We start from the raw sequence: 10,420 nt of genomic DNA, 5'->3' as shown, positions 1-10,420 counted from the left end.
AAGAAAAGTTATGACCAACCTAGACAGCATATTCAAAAGCAGAGACATTACTTTGCCGACAAAGGTCAGTCTAGTCAAAGCTATGGTTTTTCTGGTAGTCATGTATGGATGTGAGAGTTGCACTATAAAGAAAGCTGAGCACTGAAGAATTGATGCTTTTGAACTGTGGTGTTGGAGAAGACTCTTGAGAGTCCCTTGTACTTCAAGGAAATAAAACCAGTCAATCTTAAAAGAAATCAACCCTGAATATTCTTTGGAAGGACTGATGGTGGAGCTGAAACTCTAATACTTTGGCCACCTGATGCCAAGAGCCAGCTCACTGGAAAAGACCTTGATGCTGGAGAAAATAGAAGGCAGGAGGAGAAGGGGGCAACAGAGGATGGGACGGTTGGATGGCATCACCGACTCGATGGACATGAGTTTGAGCAAGCTCCAGGAGTTGGTAATGGACACGGAAGCCAGGCGTGCTGCAGTCCACCGGGTTGCAAAGAGTCAGACACGACTGAGTGACTGAACAATAATGATAGGAAATGTGCTTCTTGAATCTCCAAAGTTCTTACTTATCTGCACATAAACTTACCTGCTTATGTGCAAGCAGTAATTCACTACATATTTGAGTATTGTGCTAAAACTATTAAAGCTTATAAGCCTCTTTGTAACCTTGACAAGTTCTCTTTGACAGGATTTCTTTGTTTAAATTAGAAAACAGCAGGCATTGACTATTATGCAGTTGCCAGACTTAAAACTAAAATTACATATTGTGCATCAAGTGAATTAGGAGGAAACATTGCCAGATATCTATAATTTCTCCATCCTCCAGCAAGACTCATAATTTTGTAGTTCTTTCAGATTCAGAGGGAATGGGTAATGCTTAAATTCATAATTCTATAAGAGGAATGTAGAGGAGAATGTCTTACAATCGTTAAAAATGAAAAGTCTAAATATTATACCAAGATTAAGTTATAATGGAAAAACTAATAAATATGACAAAGAAACTACTGACTTGCACTTGATACAAGAAAAATATGAGAAAAAGTGCAGCCTATATGCGGAGAAGGCGATGGCACCCACTCCAGTGCTCCTGCCTGGAGAATCCGAGGGACGGGGGAGCCTGGTGGGCTGCAGTCCATGGGGTCGCTGAGGGTTGGACTCGACTGAGTGACTTCACTTTCACTTTTCACTTTCATGCATTGGAGAAGGAAACAGCAACCCACTCCAGTGTTCTTGCCTGGAGAATCCCAGGGACGGGGGAGCCTGGTGGGCTGCCATCTATGGGGTCACACAGAGTCGGACACGACTGAAGCAACTTAGCAGCAGCAGCAGCAGCCTATATGACAGTCAACGATATAAAATTAATAATTTAAGAATCTTTACAAGTGAGTAAAACAATATGATGAGTAGGATAAAAAATGGCAGCAAATATGAATGAATAATTAGAAAAAGAAACACTGATCAGTGAACATGAAAAAAAGTGCCACCTTTATTTCAACCAAATAAGTTGCATTTGAGCTAATAATATATTATGTTATAACTTTCAGATTGGCAAAGACTAAAGAGTAAGACAATACCCAGAGCTGATGGTGATCTGATGAAATAGGTGCTCTATTAATGGGGTGTATATTTTACATTGATAGTCATTATGGAAGATATCAATAACCTCAGATATGCAGATGAAACCACCCTAATGACAGAAAGTGAAGAGGAACTAAAGAGCCTCTTGATGAAAGTGAAAGAGGAGAGTGAAAAAGTTGGCTTAAAGCTCAACATTCAAAAAACTAAGATCCTGGCATCTGGTCCCATCACTTCATGGCAAATAGATGGGGAAACGGTGGAGACAGTGGCAGACTTCATTTTCTTGGGTACCCAAGATCACTGTGGGTACTGATTTCAGCCATGAAATTAAAAAACGCTTACTCCTTGGAAGAAAAACTATGACAAACCTAGACAGTGTATTAAAAAGCAGAGACATTATTTTGCCAACAAAGTTCAGTCTAGTCAAAGCTATGGTTTTTCCAGTGGTCACGTATGGATGTGAGAGTTGGGCCATAAAGAAGACTGAGCGCCGAAGAATTGACACTTCCAAACTGTGGTGTTGCAGAAGACTCTTGAGAATGCCCTGGACAGCAAAGAGATTGAACCAGTCCATCTTAAAGGAAATCAGTCCTGAATATTCATTGGAGGAACTGATGTTGAAGCTGAATCTCCAACACTTTGGCCACCTGATGGGAAGAACTGACTCATTTGAAAAGACCCTGACACTGGGAAAGATTGAAGGTAGGAGGAGAAGGGGACGACAGAGGATGAGGTGGTTGGATGGCATCACCAACTCAATGGACATGAGTTTGAGCAAACTCCAGGGGATAGTTAAGGACAGAGAGGCCTGGTGTGCTGCAGTCTGTGGGGTTGCAAAGAGTCAGACACAACTGAGCGACTGAACAGCAACAGCATGGAAGATGAACTTGCAACATTCTTGTTTACTGAGATGTAATTATCATATAACATCTACTATTTTATTTATTATCCTAAAATTTCTTATTGCTGGAAGACTAGATCCCCAGACTTGTTAACTGTCATGCAGAGTAGAGTGAGGACTGAGAGCACCCTGATGAGCCGAGTCTGTGAGCCTGAGTGAGCACCGAATGCTGCAGTTGGGTCTTTTTTCTCGGCTGTGTTCTGTATAGTTGAGGTTTTGGTCAAGAACTTAGAAAAATTGTTCTTGGTTTTCTACAGTTTGTAGAGAAAGACAATATTTGTGTTTCCTTTGAATTATAGAATCTCAGGTCAGATATACTTTCCAGACTTAATTCCATTCTTAAAATCTAAAATTCACAATTTTAAAGTGTACAGTTCAGTCAGCTTTGGTATATTTGCATGGTTTTGCAACCATCAGCACTTCTAATTAGGCAGGTTTTCATCACCGCCCCCAGAGAAATTCCTAAGCCTCAGCACACACTCCGCACTCCCTCCCCCACCTCCAGCTCCTGGAACCACTCTTGTGCTTTCTGTCTCTGTGGATCTGCCTTTTCTGGACGAGGAAAATGGAATCACGGAATATGTGGTCCTTTGTGTCTGACTTCTCAGCATAAAGTTTTCACGGTTCATCTGTGTAGTGTGTCAGGACTCCCTTCTTTTGTCTAGCCGTATAAAAATTCCATTATATGAATAGACGGCATTTTGTCTATCCACCCATCTCTTGATGGACGTTTGAGCTGTTTTTACATTTTGGCAGTTGTGTAAGATCCCCTGGAGAAGGGAAAGGCTGCCCACTCCGGTATTCTGGCCTGGAGAATTCCAGTCCATGGGGTCCCAAAGAGTCGGACGTGACTGAGCAACTTCCACTTCCACTTACAGAGCTATGAGGCTTCCCATGTGGCACCCGTGGTAAAGAACCTGCCTGCTCACACAGGAGATGGAAGAGACATGGGTTCAATCCCTGGGTGGGGAAGATTCCCTGGAGTGGGAAATGGCAACCCACTCTGGTACTCTTGCCTGGAAAATTCCATGGGTGGAGGAGCCTGGTGGGCTACAGTCCGTGATGTTGGGAGGAGTTGGACATGGAAGCACCTGAGCACACATAGAGCTGTAAGGAACACAAACCCTTGCTTGAATTCCTGCTTTTGGCTCTTCCCCTGAAGAGGCTTTCAGTGCTTCGAATATGTCGTCCCACTGTTTTGTGGCCGATATGGTTTCTGATGAAAAATCAGCTTTACTATTATTGTGGATACATGGTTCACAATGAGTCCCTTCTGTCCTGCTGCCTCCAATATTCTCTGTGACTTTTGATAGTTTTACCTTTTTAGGTGTAAATCACCTCAAATTTTTCTTTCTTGGAATTTATTTGTGCTCTATAGATGTGTAGACTAATGTTTTTCATCAAATTTGGGACGTTTGGGACATTACTTCCTTAAATTTTCTCTCTACCCCTTCCTGTCTCACCTCTCCTTGAGGCTTCTATCATGTATATTTTGGGGTTTATTTTTCTTTCTTTCTGTTTCCTTGTTTTTCTCACTTGAGTACGTGAGACTAGATCGTCTCACTTGACTTATCTTCAAGTTCTCTGTCTCTTTCCTCTGCCAGCCCAAACTGTTGTTGAGCGCCTGCATTGAATTTTTCCATTTTAGTCCTATTTCTCAACTTTAGAAGTCCTCTCTGGTACTGTTGTATAACTATGATCTGTTATTAATATCATCTGTTTGGTGTAACCTCACTCTTATGCTCTTCTTTAGTTCTTTAGACTCCAAGCCAGGATAATATTGGTTCCTAGACATAGTCACTGCAACTAATTTAATGTCTTTGCCTGTTGAATTCAATGTCTCAGATTACTCAGGGAGAATTTATACTGGCAATTCTTTTCTGTTTTGGGCCAAGCTTTCCTGTTTTTGGACATCCCAAAATTTTTGTTGAAAACTATTTCTGTTGTTTTTTTCTAACATAAAATATGGCAGTTCGGGAAGTGAGACCACTCCTCTGCTCCAAGGGAGTCCTTGTTTTGCTTGTTGTTACTGTTGTTTTTGACTTTCCTAAAGTCATCATGTGGGCTTCCCTTGTGGCTCAGCTGGTAAAGAATCCACCTGCAATGTGGGAGACCTGGGTTCGATCCCTGAGTTGGGAAGATCCCCTGGTGAAGGGAACAGGTACCCTTTCCAGTATTCCGGCCTGGAGAATTCCCCGGACAAAGAAGCCTGGCAGGCTACAGTCCATGGGGTCGCAAAGAGTCAGACATGCCCCAGCAACTTCCACTTGCAAATTCATTACGTGAGTGCATTCTGTGTTACAGGTGGGCACTGACGTCTCTGGTCACTTGCCTTGGTTGCTCCTAATGACAGCTGAAGTTTCCCGGACAGCCTCGAGCAGTAGGTCTCCCAGCCTTTGCTGTGGGCCTTGTGTGTGCTGTGGCGATGCTCTGGCAGGCAGATTACAACACGGGCTCACCCATCACCTCCTGCCTGTGGAGGAGGTGGCCATGAAGTGAGAGAACTGGGCCTTCCCAGGCCTTTCCTGGGCATTGTGTGGGTGACATGCTCTATTCCCAGGATGTGTTGGAGCTTTCCAAAGCCCCTGTAGACACATTATTCCTTAGACTTTCCTTCTGTTGTTTTGGTCATTCTCTTGTTTGCCCAAATGCTATTGCTGCTCTATGTGGCTATTATATTAAATAATTGCCACTGACTTTTTCCAACAAACACCCCAGGGAAGGACTGTTTACACTGAGTAAGCTCTGAGTCAGGTCAAATAAAGACAAGTCCTTGAGTGGAGGTTTCCAGAGAACTGCCAGGCTTGCCAAATAGTGTGCTGATCTGGGCACAGGGTCTGGGGAGCTTCAAAGACTTCTGGGCCCTCTGGTAGCTACACAGCTGCCCTCACTGTGAGGCTGTAGGTTTCAACGTCACGGCCAAGCTGGGGCAGAAGGGCTGGAACGGGGAAAGTTACAGCGCCACAAAGATCCCACCAAGACACAGCCATTTTTCTTGAATAAAAATTCCCTGTTGGTGCACTGGGATGACCCTGAAGGATGGGATGGGGAGGGAGGTGGGAGGGGGGTTCAGGATGGGGAACACGTGGACACCCATGGCTGACTCATGCCAACGTATGGCAAAAACCACTACAATACTGTAAATTAATTAGCCTCGAATTAAAATAAATTAATTAATTTTTAAAATTTCCTTGAGTTGTTGTAAGGCTCTGGTTAATTTCTAAACTGTTGAAAAAGTTTATTTTGACAATTTTGCCAGTGTTCTCATTGTTTTTATGGAAGAACAGATTTTCAAGGCCTTTACTCCACCATTCTGGGAGCATTGTTTAATCCACACATGTAAATTTTAAAATAATGCATACTTACCTAGTGAAAAGTGGTTACCTACTACAATGTGTGTAGTTAGGACCACTAAACTTGTAGAAAAGTAGCAAAAACAGGAGTCCTGAAGAAGGAGGAAAACAAAGAAGCTATCAACTGGATGAACAGCCCTCCCCACGCTGAGCCTCATCACTCAGGTTGTAAGAGTGAGTCCCGGGATGCGAGCCAGGCGTGGACGGCACACTGCCCGGGCCCGTCTGCAGCCGGCGCCAGAGGTGTGGGGAGCAGCACCTCCTGAGAGAAACGTGTACTAGCCTTGTTTGTTTGAGGTGTCATAGCTAGAGCTGCATTTAAAAAACAGGATTTGTTTGGGGAAAACGTGAAAACTGAAAGCACCGTCTGTCAGGAGTCTGGCGGCTTCAGAGTGTGACGTGGCACCAGCACGAGTGTGTCACCAGCCTCTCATCCTCCGACTTTAGTGCGGTTTCCTTTACCCTCCATCCGAGAATATGACATGAATTACCCTCTTCACTGGGCTGTAAGAGGGTAAAGTGATGTAAAAAGTGATTTTCTCATCGAGAAGTCACAGGGCACAGCACCCCGCAATCTCCCAAGTGCTGGGCCCAGCCAGCACCTCTGTGTCTGCAGAAAGAGGGGTCAGTTTTGTTGGGACTGGAGGTGAAGAGAAAGAGCCGATTTAAAACTCCTACAGCTGACAGATGACCGTGGAAAATGCACCTCTCTGAAGACTTCCAGGAGATTATTTTCACCCTGGAGGTGGAATCAGAGACAGAGGCCCTTGTGCTGGTCATAGAAGCTAGAGCCCCAACCCCCTGAAACACATGTTCACCCCAGAGGGGCCCCCACTTCCCAGGCTTTCCCAACCCCCAGGCGATGGGGTTGGGCGCGTGGAGTACACACTCTGTGAGGGCCCGCGGGCCCCCAATCAGCCTCCTGAGAGTGCAGACAATGGCTTGCTTGTGGTCCCTCCAGAACAATCAGCAGGTTTCCCAGTGCTGTCAGCCACCAGCAGTATCAGATGCCTGGCAGAGTGACTTCAAATGGACCACAGATCATGAACTTTTTCTAAGGTTTAAAACCATGGATCTCCAGGAATGTCTTGATAATTAAATAGAAAGTAGGATGCAGACGTCTATGGGCTTTCGTGTCCTCATCTTCTCCAAAGAAGGGTGAATCAGGGACAGGCCAAGGGTCCATGCACAGCTATCCATGACTAAAGAAGCCTACTTGTCCCCCCAGAACAGGATTATTCCAATAGCAACAGCCCAAACCAATTTGGGGCTTCCAGAATAACACGGGCCTGATACCACCTTGAGTGACAGAGACTTCCTCCAGCAACAGTTAGACTCCTGCAAACAATGGGCCCACTCCCACCTTTGCGTTTCGGACCAGGGACACACGCAGACAGGAACCGCTCCTCGGAAAGTACAGGCTTGTAGGTTTGGAAAATGCAGCCTGCATTTCATCCCTGCTCACTTCAAAGATGAAAAGACCAGTGTGACACCTGGAGACCCCATGATGTTACATTTAGGTCTTTCATTTCCATGCACCTTCAACTTTCTATGGGTAATAGTTCTGCAAAAAGCCAACTCCCCACTTAAAATTAGTCACGATGCAGGGATAATAGTTTTCCTTTTTTGTTCTTCAGAGAGAATAATTCTACCCTTGGCCAGTTCAAGGGTAAGAATTTCCTCCAAAGATGCCAGCTATTAGCTTTTTGAGTCTAGATTGACTTTGAATTGAGCCTATCCTCAGACATACATCAACTTAGTATTAATAATAGAAAACACTTCTGAGTTCTTATGCAATCATTGCTCCTGAGTTGTGTACCCAGGTCTAACTGACTAAGGACGACTAAATCCAAGGAGAATCCCATCTTTTAAATGTTTGAAAAAGATTGTTAATGTCATAACCATTGGTAGTTACACTCAGCTTCCTTTGAAGCAAAGATAAGGAATACAGAGAAGAAAAGTCATACTTCAAGGCCATACTTGAAGGCCAGGTATCATCTTTCTCGCTTTCCGTTAACTGGTTCAAGAAAGTATCTCAAGATCAACCTAATCTTTAGATTGAAAACAGACCCCTGGGGACAAAAATGGCAATTTAAGTTGTATATTAAATATTATCTCATGGTGGATCTGAGCCCCACATTGCACACGCCCTTGCAGATAGTAATTACGTCACCAAAAGATGGCACTTTCCTCACACACACTGATACAAATCCTGTGTTGAAACCACTTCTTGCCTGCACCCTGTCCATTCAAGGCCCCACGAAGTGTGGCCCAAGTCCTGTCACTGCCACCTGGCTCCCTCTGGCCAGGTAAATCCACTGGCTCCTGGAGAGTCCCCTCAGTCTTCCCGAGGCAGGGGGTCTCCAGGCCCACCATCTGGAGTCACTGCCTCTCCTTTCTGCACCCCTAGTTCTAATTCCTAAAACTAGGCAGTCATGTTCAGCACAAGGATTTTAGGGTCTATTCTTCAAGGCGCATGTCGGTTCCAGCTGCATTTGAGGAAATGGGAAGAAACCAATTTTATCCAGTTTTCAAGGGTGTGGTTGGGGGTGAGAGGTGAAAATAGTGGGGGAGACCATCCAACAAAAGCTGGGGATAGAGGAAAGGTGGAAACTGAGGATAGAGGCAGGTGTGAAGGACCTTCAAGTCCAGCAGGACCCCTGAACTCAGGCAGAAGCTGTGAACCCAAGCATAACTTCCTAACCCAGCAGACCTCAGCTCAACTTGGCCCTTACTGGGCACATTCAGAGCTCTTGAGCAGGAGTGTGGCATGCAGATAGAATAATTCTTGATTTCTCAACGATGCGGCACTGACCCCTGACTTAACTAGACTGGAGCCGAGGGCCTGGGATGGCGAATACAGAGGCCGGATCTAAGAGAGGCTAACGTACAACGAGAACGTGGTCAGCCTGTAGAAAACACTTGTTCAGAATAGCTGCCTTTAACTGACGTTTGCATGTCTCCATCCATGATTATTTTAGTTAAGAAATTAGAAGGAATTTCTGTTGGTTCTGAGAGACATGAGAATACTTTGCTCAAGGCAGCTGTGAACTTTCTCTGTCTGCCTGTAGTTCCCCGGGCAACAGAGCAGTAACACCAGCTAAACTTGGATCATGTTGATTGTTACCCAGAGCAGCCAGAATTAGACGGAGGCCAACAGGGATACAAGCTGTAGGCTGAGGAGTAGCCAAGGTTGACATCAGAAGAGCATCGCCTGCCATGACGTCCAGGGGCCGGGGGACGTGTACGTGGGGGAGCTTGGAGCCCAGACCCACGGCACGAATGCAGAGCAGAATGCTCAGTCCAGATGCTTCTGCAGCAGATGATAGCGATCAAGCTAAATCCAGTTGACCAGAGCTGAGATTGAGATGCACAGAGCTGAGAAGTCTGGCAGCGTGAGAGATTGTGGGTGACGACGAAATCAAGACTCAGTCTGTCTGTCCCCCGTTCTCTTCTGCTGTCTTAGCTCCGCCCTCAGCTCAGGCTCACAGATGCTCTCTGAACACCTGTGCCAGAAATTAGGAGTGTCCCCTGGCCTGTGGGCTGGTGCAGAGCCAGGAGGGAGGTCTCCAGGGTCCCCCAGCACCACGTGCCCCCAGCCAGGGGGATGCAACTCTTGAATGGCAAGGGCTGGGTCCCCTCAGTCCTGGAAAATGCAGAGAATACATGTTTTCCCAAAGACAGTCAGGGTCTGACACCCTCGAAAGGGATGAATGCTGGACAGTCAAAAATAAGAGAATGCCCACAACAGGAAAAGTGGTCCCTGTGGCGAATACAGTTACCAGTGGTGTCAGCTCAGGCATCAGACAAAGAGCCACGTGCTTAAGGTCCGGAGGGCGTTGGAGATTTCAGAGAAGAGGGAGATACTTGTTCTTCATGGTTTCCTGTAGACTGCAAGTAGAGGGAGAAGCCAAATCACAAGCCTCCCCAGTCTCCTGTCCCTTCCAGCCTCTGGTTTTTCTACCCTGGCCCATCTGTAAAATAGATTTAAACCAAACTAACCATACTTTCTTGGGGCCAAATTAATTAATCTTCTCTTCTGGGATCAACATCTGGAAATATGCAAAAACTGAGAGGTAGACTGTTAAAGTTCACTTGTAGCCCCTTTTGATGTCTTTTAAAACACATACTTAGAATAAAGCTTTTTCTATCAACAATGCTTTGCTGCCAAATCATAGTATATAGTTTAATCTTAATATCACTTACATTCACTTACATTCTGAAAAACTAAGTAAACAAGCTTGGAAAATTTAATCTGAGTGAGTCCAGAGTCACTGAATTCTCTTTATACCATTCAAATTTTGGAGCGGAGGCCCTAATTTTCCTTGCTTTTGTTCACTATTTTATAGTAATCAAATATTAAACTGACATTTGGAGTTACACATGCAAAAGCAGAAACAACGCAGCTCTCCAGGGAGAGGTCAGGAGTGTTAGCTTTGTCGTGAAGAAGCCAGTGAGACTCAGCAGGACGTTGAGCTCTGGGTGCCCAGTGAGGGCACAGAACGGCCAGCAGTAAAGGGATTTAGGGCATTAAAGGGAAGGCGCGGGGAAATACAGTATTTGAATTTCCACAATGCAGAAGGAGGACTGTGTC

The sequence above is a fragment of the Bos mutus genome, chromosome 4, assembly GCF_027580195.1.
Source record: "Bos mutus isolate GX-2022 chromosome 4, NWIPB_WYAK_1.1, whole genome shotgun sequence".
NCBI classification, from domain to species: Eukaryota; Metazoa; Chordata; class Mammalia; order Artiodactyla; family Bovidae; genus Bos; species Bos mutus.
Note: the sequence above shows the minus strand (reverse complement) of the source record.